This window comes from Microplitis mediator, chromosome 11 (genome assembly GCF_029852145.1).
Source record: "Microplitis mediator isolate UGA2020A chromosome 11, iyMicMedi2.1, whole genome shotgun sequence".
Classification (NCBI taxonomy): Eukaryota; Metazoa; Arthropoda; class Insecta; order Hymenoptera; family Braconidae; genus Microplitis; species Microplitis mediator.
Genome location: NC_079979.1, coordinates 5,243,709 through 5,266,563, shown reverse-complemented (window position 1 = coordinate 5,266,563; position 22,855 = coordinate 5,243,709).

Sequence of the window (22,855 nt, the reverse complement as noted above, 5' to 3'; positions counted from 1 at the left end):
TTAGCGTATTATAAATTCTTAGGCTACAGAAAACTTTAAAAGCCTTGTTATTAATTTTACCTAAAGTTATTATCAAAGTTGAAAAATTATTTACAAAAATAATTATATACCCTCGTAAAGAAAATCTATTATACATATTACGAGTAAATGATTCAATTTTTTTTTTTTTTTTGTCAATAATTAACGTAAAAAAAAGTCGTAATTATAAATTAAAAAATTATATCTCATCAAATATATGAAAAACAAAAGGATTACTCGACCTTGGCATCTTCCTTTTGGTCGAGTAACGGAGTAGCAGTTGCCTAGTGTGTTTCTACACTTCTGATCCAGTATGGAAGTGCATTACGCTTCCCCCGATCAGAGCTACCCCTTCTTTGCAGGCAGTTTGTTATTTTTATTGTCATTTTTTGCCTAATGATTCTCTTCTTTTGAGAACCATTTCCTAGGCGTAAGACTTTGATTTCCTTTTTTGCGCATTTTGTCGATCCTGTGTATCCTGATTGACTGCTACGTGCAAAGAACCTTTAGGCATCCAACATGACTTTGTCCGAAGTGCCCATCAACGTCTGTCTACAAAATGTTATATATTGAAACTATACGTTTCACGAGTATCTGCGAGAAACAATTGAAAAGTGCCATCTACAGTGTCTTATCGTATTAGAAAAACTATGATATCAATTTAAATTTTTATTTTAAAAAAAAACGTTCAAGTAATTAAAACTATTTAAGTAACAACAAATGGATAACTTTTTTTATATTGAAAAAAAAAAAAAAAATTTATTTCGAGCCTAATAGAAAAGTAGCAATTATTCAACTTTTTGTTTTCAATTCAACAAGTCCATAACAAAAAATTGACAAATCAATAAACGAATATACACAAGATATAAAATTTGCAAAAATTGCCTGAAATAAACGCCAAATACGTGCAAAATATTCTAAAATTTGTCTTGGATTTTATGTCTGATGAATATTTTTGATGTTGATATTTAGTTGTGCAGCCAGAAGTTACATAGGCTTAAGTTACTGCAACTTAACGAAAATGAATAGACATCTAATTTTTGACTGGATATTCTAGACCATCACGGGATTAGTAACATCTAGAAATTTTTTGGATCCTGTTTTTGGTTAAAGCTGTATCTGTTTTATCTACTACTAAACTACGAAAATTTTCTGTCATGATTAAAAAATTTATACAAACTACGGTTGGAATGCAATAAAACGATGCTACGAAAATTTTTAATAAAAAAATTTGCAGTATGAAATTTAATTTGTCACAGCATAAGATACTAATTTTTGCACTATATCTGATTTATATTACATATTATATACGTCAATAACTCAAAATTTAATGGAAAAATTTATATATAAAAACCTTCCTGTAATTTATTACTTGCTATATTATTTTCAAAAAATAAAAAATTATTACTTTCAACAATAAAATATTACGTGCTATCAAATTTGATCTTAATAAAATTATTAATTTTCTCATGATTCAAATTGGCCTGCTCTATTTTAAGCTGCTACGGTTAACGTGAAAAATCTATACTATTCTTATTGCACTAGCAAAGTGAATAAAAACTTGGATTAGACGTTTCGTTTCTGACAATATCAATCATGTATTAAAAATATTAGCGTATTATAAATTCTTAGGCTACAGAAAACTTTAAAAGCCTTGTTATTAATTTTACCTAAAGTTATTATCAAAGTTGAAAAATTATTTACAAAAATAATTATATACCCTCGTAAAGAAAATCTATTATACATATTACGAGTAAATGATTTAATTTTTTTTTTTTTTTTGTCAATAATGAACGTAAAAAAAAGTCATAATTATAAATTAAAAAATTATATCTCATCAAATATATGAAAAACAAAAGGATTACTCGACCTTGGCATCTTCCTTTTGGTCGAGTAACGGAGTAGCAGTTGCCTAGTGTGTTTCTACACTTCTGATCCAGTATGGAAGTGCATTACGCTTCCCCCGATCAGAGCTACCCCTTCTTTGCAGGCAGTTTGTTATTTTTTGCCTAATGATTCTCTTCTTTTGAGAACCATTTCCTAGGCGTAAGACGTTGATTTCCTTTTTTGCGCATTTTGTCGATCCTGTGTATCCTGATTGACTGCTACGTGCAAAGAACCTTTAGGCATCCAACATGACTTTGTCCGAAGTGCCCATCAACGTCTGTCTACAAAATGTTATATATTGAAACTATACGTTTCACGAGTATCTGCGAGAAACAATTGAAAAGTGCCATCTACAGTGTCTTATCGTATTAGAAAAACTATGATATCAATTTAAATTTTTATTTTGAAAAAAACGTTCAAGTAATTGAAACTATTTAAGTAACAACAAATGGATAACTTTTTTTATATTGAAAAAAAAAAAAAAAATTTATTTCGAGCCTAATAGAAAAGTAGCAATTATTCAACTTTTTGTTTTCAATTCAACAAGTCCATAACAAAAAATTGACAAATCAATAAACGAATATACACAAGATATAAAATTTGCAAAAATTGCCTGAAATAAACGCCAAATACGTGCAAAATATTCTAAAATTTGTCTTGGATTTTATGTCTGATGAATATTTTTGATGTTGATATTTAGTTGTGCAGCCAGAAGTTACATAGGCTTAAGTTACTGCAACTTAACGAAAATGAATAGACATCTAATTTTTGACTGGATATTCTAGACCATCACGGGATTAGTAACATCTAGAAATTTTTTGGATCCTGTTTTTGGTTAAAGCTGTATCTGTTTTATCTACTACTAAACTACGAAAATTTTCTGTCATGATTAAAAAATTTATACAAACTACGGTTGGAATGCAATAAAACGATGCTACGGAAATTTTTAATAAAAAAATTTGCAGTATGAAATTTAATTTGTCATAGCATAAGATACTAATTTTTGCACTATATCTGATTTATATTACATATTATATACGTCAATAACTCAAAATTTAATGGAAAAATTTATATATAAAAACCTTCCTGTAATTTATTACTTGCTATATTATTTTCAAAAAATAAAAAATTATTACTTTCAACAATAAAATATTACGTGCTATCAAATTTGATCTTAATAAAATTATTAATTTTCTCATGATTCAAATTGGCCTGCTCTATTTTAAGCTGCTACGGTTAACGTGAAAAATCTATACTATTCTTATTGCACTAGCAAAGTGAATAAAAACTTGGATTAGACGTTTCGTTTCTGACAATATCAATCATGTATTAAAAATATTAGCGTATTATAAATTCTTAGGCTACAGAAAACTTTAAAAGCCTTGTTATTAATTTTACCTAAAGTTATTATCAAAGTTGAAAAATTATTTACAAAAATAATTATATACCCTCGTAAAGAAAATCTATTATACATATTACGAGTAAATGATTTAATTTTTTTTTTTTTTTTGTCAATAATGAACGTAAAAAAAAGTCATAATTATAAATTAAAAAATTATATCTCATCAAATATATGAAAAACAAAAGGATTACTCGACCTTGGCATCTTCCTTTTGGTCGAGTAACGGAGTAGCAGTTGCCTAGTGTGTTTCTACACTTCTGATCCAGTATGGAAGTGCATTACGCTTCCCCCGATCAGAGCTACCCCTTCTTTGCAGGCAGTTTGTTATTTTTTGCCTAATGATTCTCTTCTTTTGAGAACCATTTCCTAGGCGTAAGACGTTGATTTCCTTTTTTGCGCATTTTGTCGATCCTGTGTATCCTGATTGACTGCTACGTGCAAAGAACCTTTAGGCATCCAACATGACTTTGTCCGAAGTGCCCATCAACGTCTGTCTACAAAATGTTATATATTGAAACTATACGTTTCACGAGTATCTGCGAGAAACAATTGAAAAGTGCCATCTACAGTGTCTTATCGTATTAGAAAAACTATGATATCAATTTAAATTTTTATTTTAAAAAAAACGTTCAAGTAATTGAAACTATTTAAGTAACAACAAATGGATAACTTTTTTTATATTGAAAAAAAAAAAAAAAATTTATTTCGAGCCTAATAGAAAAGTAGCAATTATTCAACTTTTTGTTTTCAATTCAACAAGTCCATAACAAAAAATTGACAAATCAATAAACGAATATACACAAGATATAAAATTTGCAAAAATTGCCTGAAATAAACGCCAAATACGTGCAAAATATTCTAAAATTTGTCTTGGATTTTATGTCTGATGAATATTTTTGATGTTGATATTTAGTTGTGCAGCCAGAAGTTACATAGGCTTAAGTTACTGCAACTTAACGAAAATGAATAGACATCTAATTTTTGACTGGATATTCTAGACCATCACGGGATTAGTAACATCTAGAAATTTTTCGGATCCTGTTTTTGGTTAAAGCTGTATCTGTTTTATCTACTACTAAACTACGAAAATTTTCTGTCATGATTAAAAAATTTATACAAACTACGGTTGGAATGCAAGAAAACGATGCTACGAAAATTTTTAATAAAAAAATTTGCAGTATGAAATTTAATTTGTCACAGCATAAGATACTAATTTTTGCACTATATCTGATTTATATTACATATTATATACGTCAATAACTCAAAATTTAATGGAAAAATTTATATATAAAAACCTTCCTGTAATTTATTACTTGCTATATTATTTTCAAAAAATAAAAAATTATTACTTTCAACAATAAAATATTACGTGCTATCAAATTTGATCTTAATAAAATTATTAATTTTCTCATGATTCAAATTGGCCTGCTCTATTTTAAGCTGCTACGGTTAACGTGAAAAATCTATACTATTCTTATTGCACTAGCAAAGTGAATAAAAACTTGGATTAGACGTTTCGTTTCTGACAATATCAATCATGTATTAAAAATATTAGCGTATTATAAATTCTTAGGCTACAGAAAACTTCAAAAGCCTTGTTATTAATTTTACCTAAAGTTATTATCAAAGTTGAAAAATTATTTACAAAAATAATTATATACCCTCGTAAAGAAAATCTATTATACATATTACGAGTAAATGATTTAATTTTTTTTTTTTTTTTTGTCAATAATTAACGTAAAAAAAAGTCATAATTATAAATTAAAAAATTATATCTCATCAAATATATGAAAAACAAAAGGATTACTCGACCTTGGCATCTTCCTTTTGGTCGAGTAACGGAGTAGAAGTTGCCTAGTGTGTTTCTACACTTCTGATCCAGTATGGAAGTGCATTACGCTTCCCCCGATCAGAGCTACCCCTTCTTTGCAGGCAGTTTGTTATTTTTTGCCTAATGATTCTCTTCTTTTGAGAACCATTTCCTAGGCGTAAGACGTTGATTTCCTTTTTTGCGCATTTTGTCGATCCTGTGTATCCTGATTGACTGCTACGTGCAAAGAACCTTTAGGCATCCAACATGACTTTGTCCGAAGTGCCCATCAACGTCTGTCTACAAAATGTTATATATTGAAACTATACGTTTCACGAGTATCTGCGAGAAACAATTGAAAAGTGCCATCTACAGTGTCTTATCGTATTAGAAAAACTATGATATCAATTTAAATTTTTATTTTGAAAAAAACGTTCAAGTAATTGAAACTATTTAAGTAACAACAAATGGATAACTTTTTTTATATTGAAAAAAAAAAAAAAAATTTATTTCGAGCCTAATAGAAAAGTAGCAATTATTCAACTTTTTGTTTTCAATTCAACAAGTCCATAACAAAAAATTGACAAATCAATAAACGAATATACACAAGATATAAAATTTGCAAAAATTGCCTGAAATAAACGCCAAATACGTGCAAAATATTCTAAAATTTGTCTTGGATTTTATGTCTGATGAATATTTTTGATGTTGATATTTAGTTGTGCAGCCAGAAGTTACATAGGCTTAAGTTACTGCAACTTAACGAAAATGAATAGACATCTAATTTTTGACTGGATATTCTAGACCATCACGGAATTAGTAACATCTAGAAATTTTTTGGATCCTGTTTTTGGTTAAAGCTGTATCTGTTTTATCTACTACTAAACTACGAAAATTTTCTGTCATGATTAAAAAATTTATACAAACTACGGTTGGAATGCAATAAAACGATGCTACGAAAATTTTTAATAAAAAAATTTGCAGTATGAAATTTAATTTGTCACAGCATAAGATACTAATTTTTGCACTATATCTGATTTATATTACATATTAGATACGTCAATAACTCAAAATTTAATGGAAAAATTTATATATAAAAACCTTCCTGTAATTTATTACTTGCTATATTATTTTCAAAAAATAAAAAATTATTACTTTCAACAATAAAATATTACGTGCTATCAAATTTGATCTTAATAAAATTATTAATTTTCTCATGATTCAAATTGGCCTGCTCTATTTTAAGCTGCTACGGTTAACGTGAAAAATCTATACTATTCTTATTGCACTAGCAAAGTGAATAAAAACTTGGATTAGACGTTTCGTTTCTGACAATATCAATCATGTATTAAAAATATTAGCGTATTATAAATTCTTAGGCTACAGAAAACTTTAAAAGCCTTGTTATCAATTTTACCTAAAGTTATTATCAAAGTTGAAAAATTATTTACAAAAATAATTATATACCCTCGTAAAGAAAATCTATTATACATATTACGAGTAAATGATTTAATTTTTTTTTTTTTTTTGTCAATAATTAACGTAAAAAAAAGTCATAATTATAAATTAAAAAATTATATCTCATCAAATATATGAAAAACAAAAGGATTACTCGACCTTGGCATCTTCCTTTTGGTCGAGTAACGGAGTAGAAGTTGCCTAGTGTGTTTCTACACTTCTGATCCAGTATGGAAGTGCATTACGCTTCCCCCGATCAGAGCTACCCCTTCTTTGCAGGCAGTTTGTTATTTTTTGCCTAATGATTCTCTTCTTTTGAGAACCATTTCCTAGGCGTAAGACGTTGATTTCCTTTTTTGCGCATTTTGTCGATCCTGTGTATCCTGATTGACTGCTACGTGCAAAGAACCTTTAGGCATCCAACATGACTTTGTCCGAAGTGCCCATCAACGTCTGTCTACAAAATGTTATATATTGAAACTATACGTTTCACGAGTATCTGCGAGAAACAATTGAAAAGTGCCATCTACAGTGTCTTATCGTATTAGAAAAACTATGATATCAATTTAAATTTTTATTTTAAAAAAAACGTTCAAGTAATTAAAACTATTTAAGTAACAACAAATGGATAACTTTTTTTATATTGAAAAAAAAAAAAAAAATTTATTTCGAGCCTAATAGAAAAGTAGCAATTATTCAACTTTTTGTTTTCAATTCAACAAGTCCATAACAAAAAATTGACAAATCAATAAACGAATATACACAAGATATAAAATTTGCAAAAATTGCCTGAAATAAACGCCAAATACGTGCAAAATATTCTAAAATTTGTCTTGGATTTTATGTCTGATGAATATTTTTGATGTTGATATTTAGTTGTGCAGCCAGAAGTTACATAAGCTTAAGTTACTGCAACTTAACGAAAATGAATAGACATCTAATTTTTGACTGGATATTCTAGACCATCACGGAATTAGTAACATCTAGAAATTTTTTGGATCCTGTTTTTGGTTAAAGCTGTATCTGTTTTATCTACTACTAAACTACGAAAATTTTCTGTCATGATTAAAAAATTTATACAAACTACGGTTGGAATGCAATAAAACGATGCTACGAAAATTTTTAATAAAAAAATTTGCAGTATGAAATTTAATTTGTCACAGCATAAGATACTAATTTTTGCACTATATCTGATTTATATTACATATTAGATACGTCAATAACTCAAAATTTAATGGAAAAATTTATATATAAAAACCTTCCTGTAATTTATTAATTGCTATATTATTTTCAAAAAATAAAAAATTATTACTTTCAACAATAAAATATTACGTGCTATCAAATTTGATCTTAATAAAATTATTAATTTTCTCATGATTCAAATTGGCCTGCTCTATTTTAAGCTGCTACGGTTAACGTGAAAAATCTATACTATTCTTATTGCACTAGCAAAGTGAATCAAAACTTGGATTAGACGTTTCGTTTCTGACAATATCAATCATGTATTAAAAATATTAGCGTATTATAAATTCTTAGGCTACAGAAAACTTTAAAAGCCTTGTTATTAATTTTACCTAAAGTTATTATCAAAGTTGAAAAATTATTTACAAAAATAATTATATACCCTCGTAAAGAAAATCTATTATACATATTACGAGTAAATGATTTAATTTTTTTTTTTTTTTTGTCAATAATTAACGTAAAAAAAAGTCATAATTATAAATTAAAAAATTATATCTCATCAAATATATGAAAAACAAAAGGATTACTCGACCTTGGCATCTTCCTTTTGGTCGAGTAACGGAGTAGCAGTTGCCTAGTGTGTTTCTACACTTCTGATCCAGTATGGAAGTGCATTACGCTTCCCCCGATCAGAGCTACCCCTTCTTTGCAGGCAGTTTGTTATTTTTATTGTCATTTTTTGCCTAATGATTCTCTTCTTTTGAGAACCATTTCCTAGGCGTAAGACGTTGATTTCCTTTTTTGCGCATTTTGTCGATCCTGTGTATCCTGATTGACTGCTACGTGCAAAGAACCTTTAGGCATCCAACATGACTTTGTCCGAAGTGCCCATCAACGTCTGTCTACAAAATGTTATATATTGAAACTATACGTTTCACGAGTATCTGCGAGAAACAATTGAAAAGTGCCATCTACAGTGTCTTATCGTATTAGAAAAACTATGATATCAATTTAAATTTTTATTTTGAAAAAAACGTTCAAGTAATTGAAACTATTTAAGTAACAACAAATGGATAACTTTTTTTATATTGAAAAAAAAAAAAAAAATTTATTTCGAGCCTAATAGAAAAGTAGCAATTATTCAACTTTTTGTTTTCAATTCAACAAGTCCATAACAAAAAATTGACAAATCAATAAACGAATATACACAAGATATAAAATTTGCAAAAATTGCCTGAAATAAACGCCAAATACGTGCAAAATATTCTAAAATTTGTCTTGGATTTTATGTCTGATGAATATTTTTGATGTTGATATTTAGTTGTGCAGCCAGAAGTTACATAGGCTTAAGTTACTGCAACTTAACGAAAATGAATAGACATCTAATTTTTGACTGGATATTCTAGACCATCACGGGATTAGTAACATCTAGAAATTTTTTGGATCCTGTTTTTGGTTAAAGCTGTATCTGTTTTATCTACTACTAAACTACGAAAATTTTCTGTCATGATTAAAAAATTTATACAAACTACGGTTGGAATGCAATAAAACGATGCTACGGAAATTTTTAATAAAAAAATTTGCAGTATGAAATTTAATTTGTCATAGCATAAGATACTAATTTTTGCACTATATCTGATTTATATTACATATTATATACGTCAATAACTCAAAATTTAATGGAAAAATTTATATATAAAAACCTTCCTGTAATTTATTACTTGCTATATTATTTTCAAAAAATAAAAAATTATTACTTTCAACAATAAAATATTACGTGCTATCAAATTTGATCTTAATAAAATTATTAATTTTCTCATGATTCAAATTGGCCTGCTCTATTTTAAGCTGCTACGGTTAACGTGAAAAATCTATACTATTCTTATTGCACTAGCAAAGTGAATAAAAACTTGGATTAGACGTTTCGTTTCTGACAATATCAATCATGTATTAAAAATATTAGCGTATTATAAATTCTTAGGCTACAGAAAACTTTAAAAGCCTTGTTATTAATTTTACCTAAAGTTATTATCAAAGTTGAAAAATTATTTACAAAAATAATTATATACCCTCGTAAAGAAAATCTATTATACATATTACGAGTAAATGATTTAATTTTTTTTTTTTTTTTGTCAATAATGAACGTAAAAAAAAGTCATAATTATAAATTAAAAAATTATATCTCATCAAATATATGAAAAACAAAAGGATTACTCGACCTTGGCATCTTCCTTTTGGTCGAGTAACGGAGTAGCAGTTGCCTAGTGTGTTTCTACACTTCTGATCCAGTATGGAAGTGCATTACGCTTCCCCCGATCAGAGCTACCCCTTCTTTGCAGGCAGTTTGTTATTTTTTGCCTAATGATTCTCTTCTTTTGAGAACCATTTCCTAGGCGTAAGACGTTGATTTCCTTTTTTGCGCATTTTGTCGATCCTGTGTATCCTGATTGACTGCTACGTGCAAAGAACCTTTAGGCATCCAACATGACTTTGTCCGAAGTGCCCATCAACGTCTGTCTACAAAATGTTATATATTGAAACTATACGTTTCACGAGTATCTGCGAGAAACAATTGAAAAGTGCCATCTACAGTGTCTTATCGTATTAGAAAAACTATGATATCAATTTAAATTTTTATTTTAAAAAAAACGTTCAAGTAATTGAAACTATTTAAGTAACAACAAATGGATAACTTTTTTTATATTGAAAAAAAAAAAAAAAATTTATTTCGAGCCTAATAGAAAAGTAGCAATTATTCAACTTTTTGTTTTCAATTCAACAAGTCCATAACAAAAAATTGACAAATCAATAAACGAATATACACAAGATATAAAATTTGCAAAAATTGCCTGAAATAAACGCCAAATACGTGCAAAATATTCTAAAATTTGTCTTGGATTTTATGTCTGATGAATATTTTTGATGTTGATATTTAGTTGTGCAGCCAGAAGTTACATAGGCTTAAGTTACTGCAACTTAACGAAAATGAATAGACATCTAATTTTTGACTGGATATTCTAGACCATCACGGGATTAGTAACATCTAGAAATTTTTCGGATCCTGTTTTTGGTTAAAGCTGTATCTGTTTTATCTACTACTAAACTACGAAAATTTTCTGTCATGATTAAAAAATTTATACAAACTACGGTTGGAATGCAATAAAACGATGCTACGAAAATGTTTAATAAAAAAATTTGCAGTATGAAATTTAATTTGTCACAGCATAAGATACAAATTTTTGCACTATATCTGATTTATATTACATATTATATACGTCAATAACTCAAAATTTAATGGAAAAATTTATATATAAAAACCTTCCTGTAATTTATTACTTGCTATATTATTTTCAAAAAATAAAAAATTATTACTTTCAACAATAAAATATTACGTGCTATCAAATTTGATCTTAATAAAATTATTAATTTTCTCATGATTCAAATTGGCCTGCTCTATTTTAAGCTGCTACGGTTAACGTGAAAAATCTATACTATTCTTATTGCACTAGCAAAGTGAATAAAAACTTGGATTAGACGTTTCGTTTCTGACAATATCAATCATGTATTAAAAATATTAGCGTATTATAAATTCTTAGGCTACAGAAAACTTTAAAAGCCTTGTTATTAATTTTACCTAAAGTTATTATCAAAGTTGAAAAATTATTTACAAAAATAATTATATACCCTCGTAAAGAAAATCTATTATACATATTACGAGTAAATGATTTAATTTTTTTTTTTTTTTTGTCAATAATTAACGTAAAAAAAAGTCATAATTATAAATTAAAAAATTATATCTCATCAAATATATGAAAAACAAAAGGATTACTCGACCTTGGCATCTTCCTTTTGGTCGAGTAACGGAGTAGCAGTTGCCTAGTGTGTTTCTACACTTCTGATCCAGTATGGAAGTGCATTACGCTTCCCCCGATCAGAGCTACCCCTTCTTTGCAGGCAGTTTGTTATTTTTTGTCATTTTTTGCCTAATGATTCTCTTCTTTTGAGAACCATTTCCTAGGCGTAAGACGTTGATTTCCTTTTTTGCGCATTTTGTCGATCCTGTGTATCCTGATTGACTGCTACGTGCAAAGAACCTTTAGGCATCCAACATGACTTTGTCCGAAGTGCCCATCAACGTCTGTCTACAAAATGTTATATATTGAAACTATACGTTTCACGAGTATCTGCGAGAAACAATTGAAAAGTGCCATCTACAGTGTCTTATCGTATTAGAAAAACTATGATATCAATTTAAATTTTTATTTTAAAAAAAACGTTCAAGTAATTAAAACTATTTAAGTAACAACAAATGGATAACTTTTTTTATATTGAAAAAAAAAAAAAAAAATTTTTTTCGAGCCTAATAGAAAAGTAGCAATTATTCAACTTTTTGTTTTCAATTCAACAAGTCCATAACAAAAAATTGACAAATCAATAAACGAATATACACAAGATATCAAATTTGCAAAAATTGCCTGAAATAAACGCCAAATACGTGCAAAATATTCTAAAATTTGTCTTGGATTTTATGTCTGATGAATATTTTTGATGTTGATATTTAGTTGTGCAGCCAGAAGTTACATAGGCTTAAGTTACTGCAACTTAACGAAAATGAATAGACATCTAATTTTTGACTGGATATTCTAGACCATCACGGGATTAGTAACATCTAGAAATTTTTCGGATCCTGTTTTTGGTTAAAGCTGTATCTGTTTTATCTACTACTAAACTACGAAAATTTTCTGTCATGATTAAAAAATTTATACAAACTACGGTTGGAATGCAATAAAACGATGCTACGAAAATTTTTAATAAAAAAATTTGCAGTATGAAATTTAATATGTCACAGCATAAGATACTAATTTTTGCACTATATCTGATTTATATTACATATTATATACGTCAATAACTCAAAATTTAATGGAAAAATTTATATATAAAAACCTTCCTGTAATTTATTACTTGCTATATTATTTTCAAAAAATAAAAAATTATTACTTTCAACAATAAAATATTACGTGCTATCAAATTTGATCTTAATAAAATTATTAATTTTCTCATGATTCAAATTGGCCTGCTCTATTTTAAGCTGCTACGGTTAACGTGAAAAATCTATACTATTCTTATTGCACTAGCAAAGTGAATAAAAACTTGGATTAGACGTTTCGTTTCTGACAATATCAATCATGTATTAAAAATATTAGCGTATTATAAATTCTTAGGCTACAGAAAACTTTAAAAGCCTTGTTATTAATTTTACCTAAAGTTATTATCAAAGTTGAAAAATTATTTACAAAAATAATTATATACCCTCGTAAAGAAAATCTATTATACATATTACGAGTAAATGATTTAATTTTTTTTTTTTTTTTGTCAATAATTAACGTAAAAAAAAGTCATAATTATAAATTAAAAAATTATATCTCATCAAATATATGAAAAACAAAAGGATTACTCGACCTTGGCATCTTCCTTTTGGTCGATTAACGGAGTAGCAGTTGCCTAGTGTGTTTCTACACTTCTGATCCAGTATGGAAGTGCATTACGCTTCCCCCGATCAGAGCTACCCCTTCTTTGCAGGCAGTTTGTTATTTTTATTGTCATTTTTTGCCTAATGATTCTCTTCTTTTGAGAACCATTTCCTAGGCGTAAGACGTTGATTTCCTTTTTTGCGCATTTTGTCGATCCTGTGTATCCTGATTGACTGCTACGTGCGAAGAACCTTTAGGCATCCAACATGACTTTGTCCGAAGTGCCCATCAACGTCTGTCTACAAAATGTTATATATTGAAACTATACGTTTCACGAGTATCTGCGAGAAACAATTGAAAAGTGCCATCTACAGTGTCTTATCGTATTAGAAAAACTATGATATCAATTTAAATTTTTATTTTAAAAAAAACGTTCAAGTAATTAAAACTATTTAAGTAACAACAAATGGATAACTTTTTTTATATTGAAAAAAAAAAAAAAAATTTATTTCGAGCCTAATAGAAAAGTAGCAATTATTCAACTTTTTGTTTTCAATTCAACAAGTCCATAACAAAAAATTGACAAATCAATAAACGAATATACACAAGATATCAAATTTGCAAAAATTGCCTGAAATAAACGCCAAATACGTGCAAAATATTCTAAAATTTGTCTTGGATTTTATGTCTGATGAATATTTTTGATGTTGATATTTAGTTGTGCAGCCAGAAGTTACATAGGCTTAAGTTACTGCAACTTAACGAAAATGAATAGACATCTAATTTTTGACTGGATATTCTAGACCATCACGGGATTAGTAACATCTAGAAATTTTTCGGATCCTGTTTTTGGTTAAAGCTGTATCTGTTTTATCTACTACTAAACTACGAAAATTTTCTGTCATGATTAAAAAATTTATACAAACTACGGTTGGAATGCAATAAAACGATGCTACGAAAATTTTTAATAAAAAAATTTGCAGTATGAAATTTAATTTGTCACAGCATAAGATACTAATTTTTGCACTATATCTGATTTATATTACATATTATATACGTCAATAACTCAAAATTTAATGGAAAAATTTATATATAAAAACCTTCCTGTAATTTATTACTTGCTATATTATTTTCAAAAAATAAAAAATTATTACTTTCAACAATAAAATATTACGTGCTATCAAATTTGATCTTAATAAAATTATTAATTTGCTCATGATTCAAATTGGCCTGCTCTATTTTAAGCTGCTACGGTTAACGTGAAAAATCTATACTATTCTTATTGCACTAGCAAAGTGAATAAAAACTTGGATTAGACGTTTCGTTTCTGACAATATCAATCATGTATTAAAAATATTAGCGTATTATAAATTCTTAGGCTACAGAAAACTTTAAAAGCCTTGTTATTAATTTTACCTAAAGTTATTATCAAAGTTGAAAAATTATTTACAAAAATAATTATATACCCTCGTAAAGAAAATCTATTATACATATTACGAGTAAATGATTTAATTTTTTTTTTTTTTTTTGTCAATAATTAACGTAAAAAAAAGTCATAATTTTAAATTAAAAAATTATATCTCATCAAATATATGAAAAACAAAAGGATTACTCGACCTTGGCATCTTCCTTTTGGTCGAGTAACGGAGTAGCAGTTGCCTAGTGTGTTTCTACACTTCTGATCCAGTATGGAAGTGCATTACGCTTCCCCCGATCAGAGCTACCCCTTCTTTGCAGGCAGTTTGTTATTTTTTTTGTCATTTTTTGCCTAATGATTCTCTTCTTTTGAGAACCATTTCCTAGGCGTAAGACGTTGATTTCCTTTTTTGCGCATTTTGTCGATCCTGTGTATCCTGATTGACTGCTACGTGCAAAGAACCTTTAGGCATCCAACATGACTTTGTCCGAAGTGCCCATCAACGTCTGTCTACAAAATGTTATATATTGAAACTATACGTTTCACGAGTATCTGCGAGAAACAATTGAAAAGTGCCATCTACAGTGTCTTATCGTATTAGAAAAACTATGATATCAATTTAAATTTTTATTTTAAAAAAAACGTTCAAGTAATTAAAACTATTTAAGTAACAACAAATGGATAACTTTTTTTATATTGAAAAAAAAAAAAAAAATTTATTTCGAGCCTAATAGAAAAGTAGCAATTATTCAACTTTTTGTTTTCAATTCAACAAGTCCATAACAAAAAATTGACAAATCAATAAACGAATATACACAAGATATAAAATTTGCAAAAATTGCCTGAAATAAACGCCAAATACGTGCAAAATATTCTAAAATTTGTCTTGGATTTTATGTCTGATGAATATTTTTGATGTTGATATTTAGTTGTGCAGCCAGAAGTTACATAGGCTTAAGTTACTGCAACTTAACGAAAATGAATAGACATCTAATTTTTGACTGGATATTCTAGACCATCACGGGATTAGTAACATCTAGAAATTTTTCGGATCCTGTTTTTGGTTAAAGCTGTATCTGTTTTATCTACTACTAAACTACGAAAATTTTCTGTCATGATTAAAAAATTTATACAAACTACGGTTGGAATGCAATAAAACGATGCTACGAAAATTTTTAATAAAAAAATTTGCAGTATGAAATTTAATTTGTCACAGCATAAGATACTAATTTTTGCACTATATCTGATTTATATTACATATTATATACGTCAATAACTCAAAATTTAATGGAAAAATTTATATATAAAAACCTTCCTGTAATTTATTACTTGCTATATTATTTTCAAAAAATAAAAAATTATTACTTTCAACAATAAAATATTACGTGCTATCAAATTTGATCTTAATAAAATTATTAATTTTCTCATGATTCAAATTGGCCTGCTCTATTTTAAGCTGCTACGGTTAACGTGAAAAATCTATACTATTCTTATTGCACTAGCAAAGTGAATAAAAACTTGGATTAGACGTTTCGTTTCTGACAATATCAATCATGTATTAAAAATATTAGCGTATTATAAATTCTTAGGCTACAGAAAACTTTAAAAGCCTTGTTATTAATTTTACCTAAAGTTATTATCAAAGTTGAAAAATTATTTACAAAAATAATTATATACCCTCGTAAAGAAAATCTATTATACATATTACGAGTAAATGATTGAATTTTTTTTTTTTTTTTGTCAATAATTAACGTAAAAAAAAGTCATAATTTTAAATTAAAAAATTATATCTCATCAAATATATGAAAAACAAAAGGATTACTCGACCTTGGCATCTTCCTTTTGGTCGATTAACGGAGTAGCAGTTGCCTAGTGTGTTTCTACACTTCTGATCCAGTATGGAAGTGCATTACGCTTCCCCCGATCAGAGCTACCCCTTCTTTGCAGGCAGTTTGTTATTTTTATTGTCATTTTTTGCCTAATGATTCTCTTCTTTTGAGAACCATTTCCTAGGCGTAAGACGTTGATTTCCTTTTTTGCGCATTTTGTCGATCCTGTGTATCCTGATTGACTGCTACGTGCAAAGAACCTTTAGGCATCCAACATGACTTTGTCCGAAGTGCCCATCAACGTCTGTCTACAAAATGTTATATATTGAAACTATACGTTTCACGAGTATCTGCGAGAAACAATTGAAAAGTGCCATCTACAGTGTCTTATCGTATTAGAAAAACTATGATATCAATTTAAATTTTTATTTTAAAAAAAACGTTCAAGTAATTAAAACTATTTAAGTAACAACAAATGGATAACTTTTTTTATATTGAAAAAAAAAAAAAAAATTTATTTCGAGCCTAATAGAAAAGTAGCAATTATTCAACTTTTTGTTTTCAATTCAACAAGTCCATAACAAAAAATTGACTAATCAATAAACGAATATACACAAGATATAAAATTTGCAAAAATTGCCTGAAATAAACGCCAAATACGTGCAAAATATTCTAAAATTTGTCTTGGATTTTATGTCTGATGAATATTTTTGATGTTGATATTTAGTTGTGCAGCCAGAAGTTACATAGGCTTAAGTTACTGCAACTTAACGAAAATGAATACACATCTAATTTTTGACTGGATATTCTAGACCATCACGGGATTAGTAACATCTAGAAATTTTTCGGATCCTGTTTTTGGTTAAAGCTGTATCTGTTTTATCTACTACTAAACTACGAAAATTTTCTGTCATGATTAAAAAATTTATACAAACTACGGTTGGAATGCAATAAAACGATGCTACGAAAATTTTTAATGAAAAAATTTGTAGTATGAAATTTAATTTGTCGCAGCATAAGATACTAATTTTTGCACTATATCTGATTTATATTACATATTATATACGTCAATAACTCAAAATTTAATGGAAAAATTTATATATAAAAACCTTCCTGTAATTTATTACTTGCTATATTATTTTCAAAAAATAAAAAATTATTACTTTCAACAATAAAATATTACGTGCTATCAAATTTGATCTTAATAAAATTATTAATTTTCTCATGATTCAAATTGGCCTGCTCTATTTTAAGCTGCTACGGTTAACGTGAAAAATCTATACTATTCTTATTGCACTAGCAAAGTGAATAAAAACTTGGATTAGACGTTTCGTTTCTGACAAAATCAATCATGTATTAAAAATATTAGCGTATTATAAATTCTTAGGCTACAGAAAACTTTAAAAGCCTTGTTATTAATTTTACCTAAAGTTATTATCAAAGTTGAAAAATTATTTACAAAAATAATTATATACCCTCGTAAAGAAAATCTATTATACATATTACGAGTAAATGATTTAATTTTTTTTTTTTTTTTTGTCAATAATTAACGTAAATAAAAGTCATAATTATAAATTAAAAAATTATATCTCATCAAATATATGAAAAACAAAAGGATTACTCGACCTTGGCATCTTCCTTTTGGTCGAGTAACGGAGTAGCAGTTGCCTAGTGTGTTTCTACACTTCTGATCCAGTATGGAAGTGCATTACGCTTCCCCCGATCAGAGCTACCCCTTCTTTGCAGGCAGTTTGTTATTTTTATTGTCATTTTTTGCCTAATGATTCTCTTCTTTTGAGAACCATTTCCTAGGCGTAAGACGTTGATTTCCTTTTTTGCGCATTTTGTCGATCCTGTGTATCCTGATTGACTGCTACGTGCAAAGAACCTTTAGGCATCCAACATGACTTTGTCCGAAGTGCCCATCAACGTCTGTCTACAAAATGTTATATATTGAAACTATACGTTTCACGAGTATCTGCGAGAAACAATTGAAAAGTGCCATCTACAGTGTCTTATCGTATTAGACAAACTATGATATCAATTTAAATTTTTATTTTAAAAAAAACGTTCAAGTAATTAAAACTATTTAAGTAACAACAAATGGATAACTTTTTTTATATTGAAAAAAAAAAAAAAATTTATTTCGAGCCTAATAGAAAAGTAGCAATTATTCAACTTTTTGTTTTCAATTCAACAAGTCCATAACAAAAAATTGACAAATCAATAAACGAATATACACAAGATATAAAATTTGCAAAAATTGCCTGAAATAAACGCCAAATACGTGCAAAATATTCTAAAATTTGTCTTGGATTTTATGTCTGATGAATATTTTTGATGTTGATATTCTGTTGTGCAGCCAGAAGTTACATAGGCTTAAGTTACTGCAACTTAACGAAAATGAATAGACATCTAATTTTTGACTGGATATTCTAGACCATCACGGGATTAGTAACATCTAGAAATTTTTCGGATCCTGTTTTTGGTTAAAGCTGTATCTGTTTTATCTACTACTAAACTACGAAAATTTTCTGTCATGATTAAAAAATTTATACAAACTACGGTTGGAATGCAATAAAACGATGCTACGAAAATTTTTAATGAAAAAATTTGTAGTATGAAATTTAATTTGTCACAGCATAAGATACTAATTTTTGCACTATATCTGATTTATATTACATATTATATACGTCAATAACTCAAAATTTAATGGAAAAATTTATATATAAAAACCTTCCTGTAATTTATTACTTGCTATATTATTTTCAAAAAATAAAAAATTATTACTTTCAACAATAAAATATTACGTGCTATCAAATTTGATCTTAATAAAATCATTAATTTTCTGATGATTCAAATTGGCCTGCTCTATTTTAAGCTGCTACGGTTAACGTGAAAAATCTATACTATTCTTATTGCACTAGCAAAGTGAATAAAAACTTGGATTAGACGTTTCGTTTCTGACAATATCAATCATGTATTAAAAATATTAGCGTATTATAAATTCTTAGGCTACAGAAAACTTTAAAAGCCTTGTTATTAATTTTACCTAAAGTTATTATCAAAGTTGAAAAATTATTTACAAAAATAATTATATACCCTCGTAAAGAAAATCTATTATACATATTACGAGTAAATGATTTAATTTTTTTTTTTTTTTTGTCAATAATTAACGTAAAAAAAAGTCATAATTTTAAATTAAAAAATTATATCTCATCAAATATATGAAAAACAAAAGGATTACTCGACCTTGGCATCTTCCTTTTGGTCGAGTAACGGAGTAGCAGTTGCCTAGTGTGTTTCTACACTTCTGATCCAGTATGGAAGTGCATTACGCTTCCCCCGATCAGAGCTACCCCTTCTTTGCAGGCAGTTTGTTATTTTTATTGTCATTTTTTGCCTAATGATTCTCTTCTTTTGAGAACCATTTCCTAGGCGTAAGACGTTGATTTCCTTTTTTGCGCATTTTGTCGATCCTGTGTATCCTGATTGACTGCTACGTGCAAAGAACCTTTAGGCATCCAACATGACTTTGTCCGAAGTGCCCATCAACGTCTGTCTACAAAATGTTATATATTGAAACTATACGTTTCACGAGTATCTGCGAGAAACAATTAAAAAGTGCCATCTACAGTGTCTTATCGTATTAGAAAAACTATGATATCAATTTAAATTTTTATTTTAAAAAAAACGTTCAAGTAATTAAAACTATTTAAGTAACAACAAATGGATAACTTTTTTTATATTGAAAAAAAAAAAAAAAATTTATTTCGAGCCTAATAGAAAAGTAGCAATTATTCAACTTTTCGTTTTCAATTCAACAAGTCCATAACAAAAAATTGACAAATCAATAAACGAATATACACAAGATATGAAATTTGCAAAAATTGCCTGAAATAAACGCCAAATACGTGCAAAATATTCTAAAATTTGTCTTGGATTTTATGTCTGATGAATATTTTTGATGTTGATATTTAGTTGTGCAGCCAGAAGTTACATAGGCTTAAGTTACTGCAACTTAACGAAAATGAATAGACATCTAATTTTTGACTGGATATTCTAGACCATCACGGGATTAGTAACATCTAGAAATTTTTCGGATCCTGTTTTTGGTTAAAGCTGTATCTGTTTTATCTACTACTAAACTACGAAAATTTTCTGTCATGATTAAAAAATTTATACAAACTACGGTTGGAATGCAATAAAACGATGCTACGAAAATGTTTAATAAAAAAATTTGCAGTATGAAATTTAATTTGTCACAGCATAAGATACAAATTTTTGCACTATATCTGATTTATATTACATATTATATACGTCAATAACTCAAAATTTAATGGAAAAATTTATATATAAAAACCTTCCTGTAATTTATTACTTGCTATATTATTTTCAAAAAATAAAAAATTATTACTTTCAACAATAAAATATTACGTGCTATCAAATTTGATCTTAATAAAATTATTAATTTTCTCATGATTCAAATTGGCCTGCTCTATTTTAAGCTGCTACGGTTAACGTGAAAAATCTATACTATTCTTATTGCACTAGCAAAGTGAATAAAAACTTGGATTAGACGTTTCGTTTCTGACAATATCAATCATGTATTAAAAATATTAGCGTATTATAAATTCTTAGGCTACAGAAAACTTTAAAAGCCTTGTTATTAATTTTACCTAAAGTTATTATCAAAGTTGAAAAATTATTTACAAAAATAATTATATACCCTCGTAAAGAAAATCTATTATACATATTACGAGTAAATGATTTAATTTTTTTTTTTTTTTTTGTCAATAATTAACGTAAAAAAAAGTCATAATTTTAAATTAAAAAATTATATCTCATCAAATATATGAAAAACAAAAGGATTACTCGACCTTGGCATCTTCCTTTTGGTCGAGTAACGGAGTAGCAGTTGCCTAGTGTGTTTCTACACTTCTGATCCAGTATGGAAGTGCATTACGCTTCCCCCGATCAGAGCTACCCCTTCTTTGCAGGCAGTTTGTTATTTTTATTGTCATTTTTTGCCTAATGATTCTCTTCTTTTGAGAACCATTTCCTAGGCGTAAGACGTTGATTTCCTTTTTTGCGCATTTTGTCGATCCTGTGTATCCTGATTGACTGCTACGTGCAAAGAACCTTTAGGAATCCAACATGACTTTGTCCGAAGTGCCCATCAACGTCTGTCTACAAAATGTTATATATTGAAACTATACGTTTCACGAGTATCTGCGAGAAACAATTAAAAAGTGCCATCTACAGTGTCTTATCGTATTAGAAAAACTATGATATCAATTTAAATTTTTATTTTAAAAAAAACGTTCAAGTAATTAAAACTATTTAAGTAACAACAAATGGATAACTTTTTTTATATTGAAAAAAAAAAAAAAAATTTATTTCGAGCCTAATAGAAAAGTAGCAATTATTCAACTTTTCGTTTTCAATTCAACAAGTCCATAACAAAAAATTGACAAATCAATAAACGAATATACACAAGATATGAAATTTGCAAAAATTGCCTGAAATAAACGCCAAATACGTGCAAAATATTCTAAAATTTGTCTTGGATTTTATGTCTGATGAATATTTTTGATGTTGATATTTAGTTGTGCAGCCAGAAGTTACATAGGCTTAAGTTACTGCAACTTAACGAAAATGAATAGACATCTAATTTTTGACTGGATATTCTAGACCATCACGGGATAAGTAACATCTAGAAATTTTTCGGATCCTGTTTTTGGTTAAAGCTGTATCTGTTTTATCTACTACTAAACTACGAAAATTTTCTGTCATGATTAAAAAATTTATACAAACTACGGTTGGAATGCAATAAAACGATGCTACGAAAATGTTTAATAAAAAAATTTGCAGTATGAAATTTAATTTGTCACAGCATAAGATACAAATTTTTGCACTATATCTGATTTATATTACATATTATATACGTCAATAACTCAAAATTTAATGGAAAAATTTATATATAAAAACCTTCCTGTAATTTATTACTTGCTATATTATTTTCAAAAAATAAAAAATTATTACTTTCAACAATAAAATATTACGTGCTATCAAATTTGATCTTAATAAAATTATTAATTTTCTCATGATTCAAATTGGCCTGCTCTATTTTAAGCTGCTACGGTTAACGTGAAAAATCTATACTATTCTTATTGCACTAGCAAAGTGAATAAAAACTTGGATTAGACGTTTCGTTTCTGACAATATCAATCATGTATTAAAAATATTAGCGTATTATAAATTCTTAGGCTACAGAAAACTTTAAAAGCCTTGTTATTAATTTTACCTAAAGTTATTATCAAAGTTGAAAAATTATTTACAAAAATAATTATATACCCTCGTAAAGAAAATCTATCATAC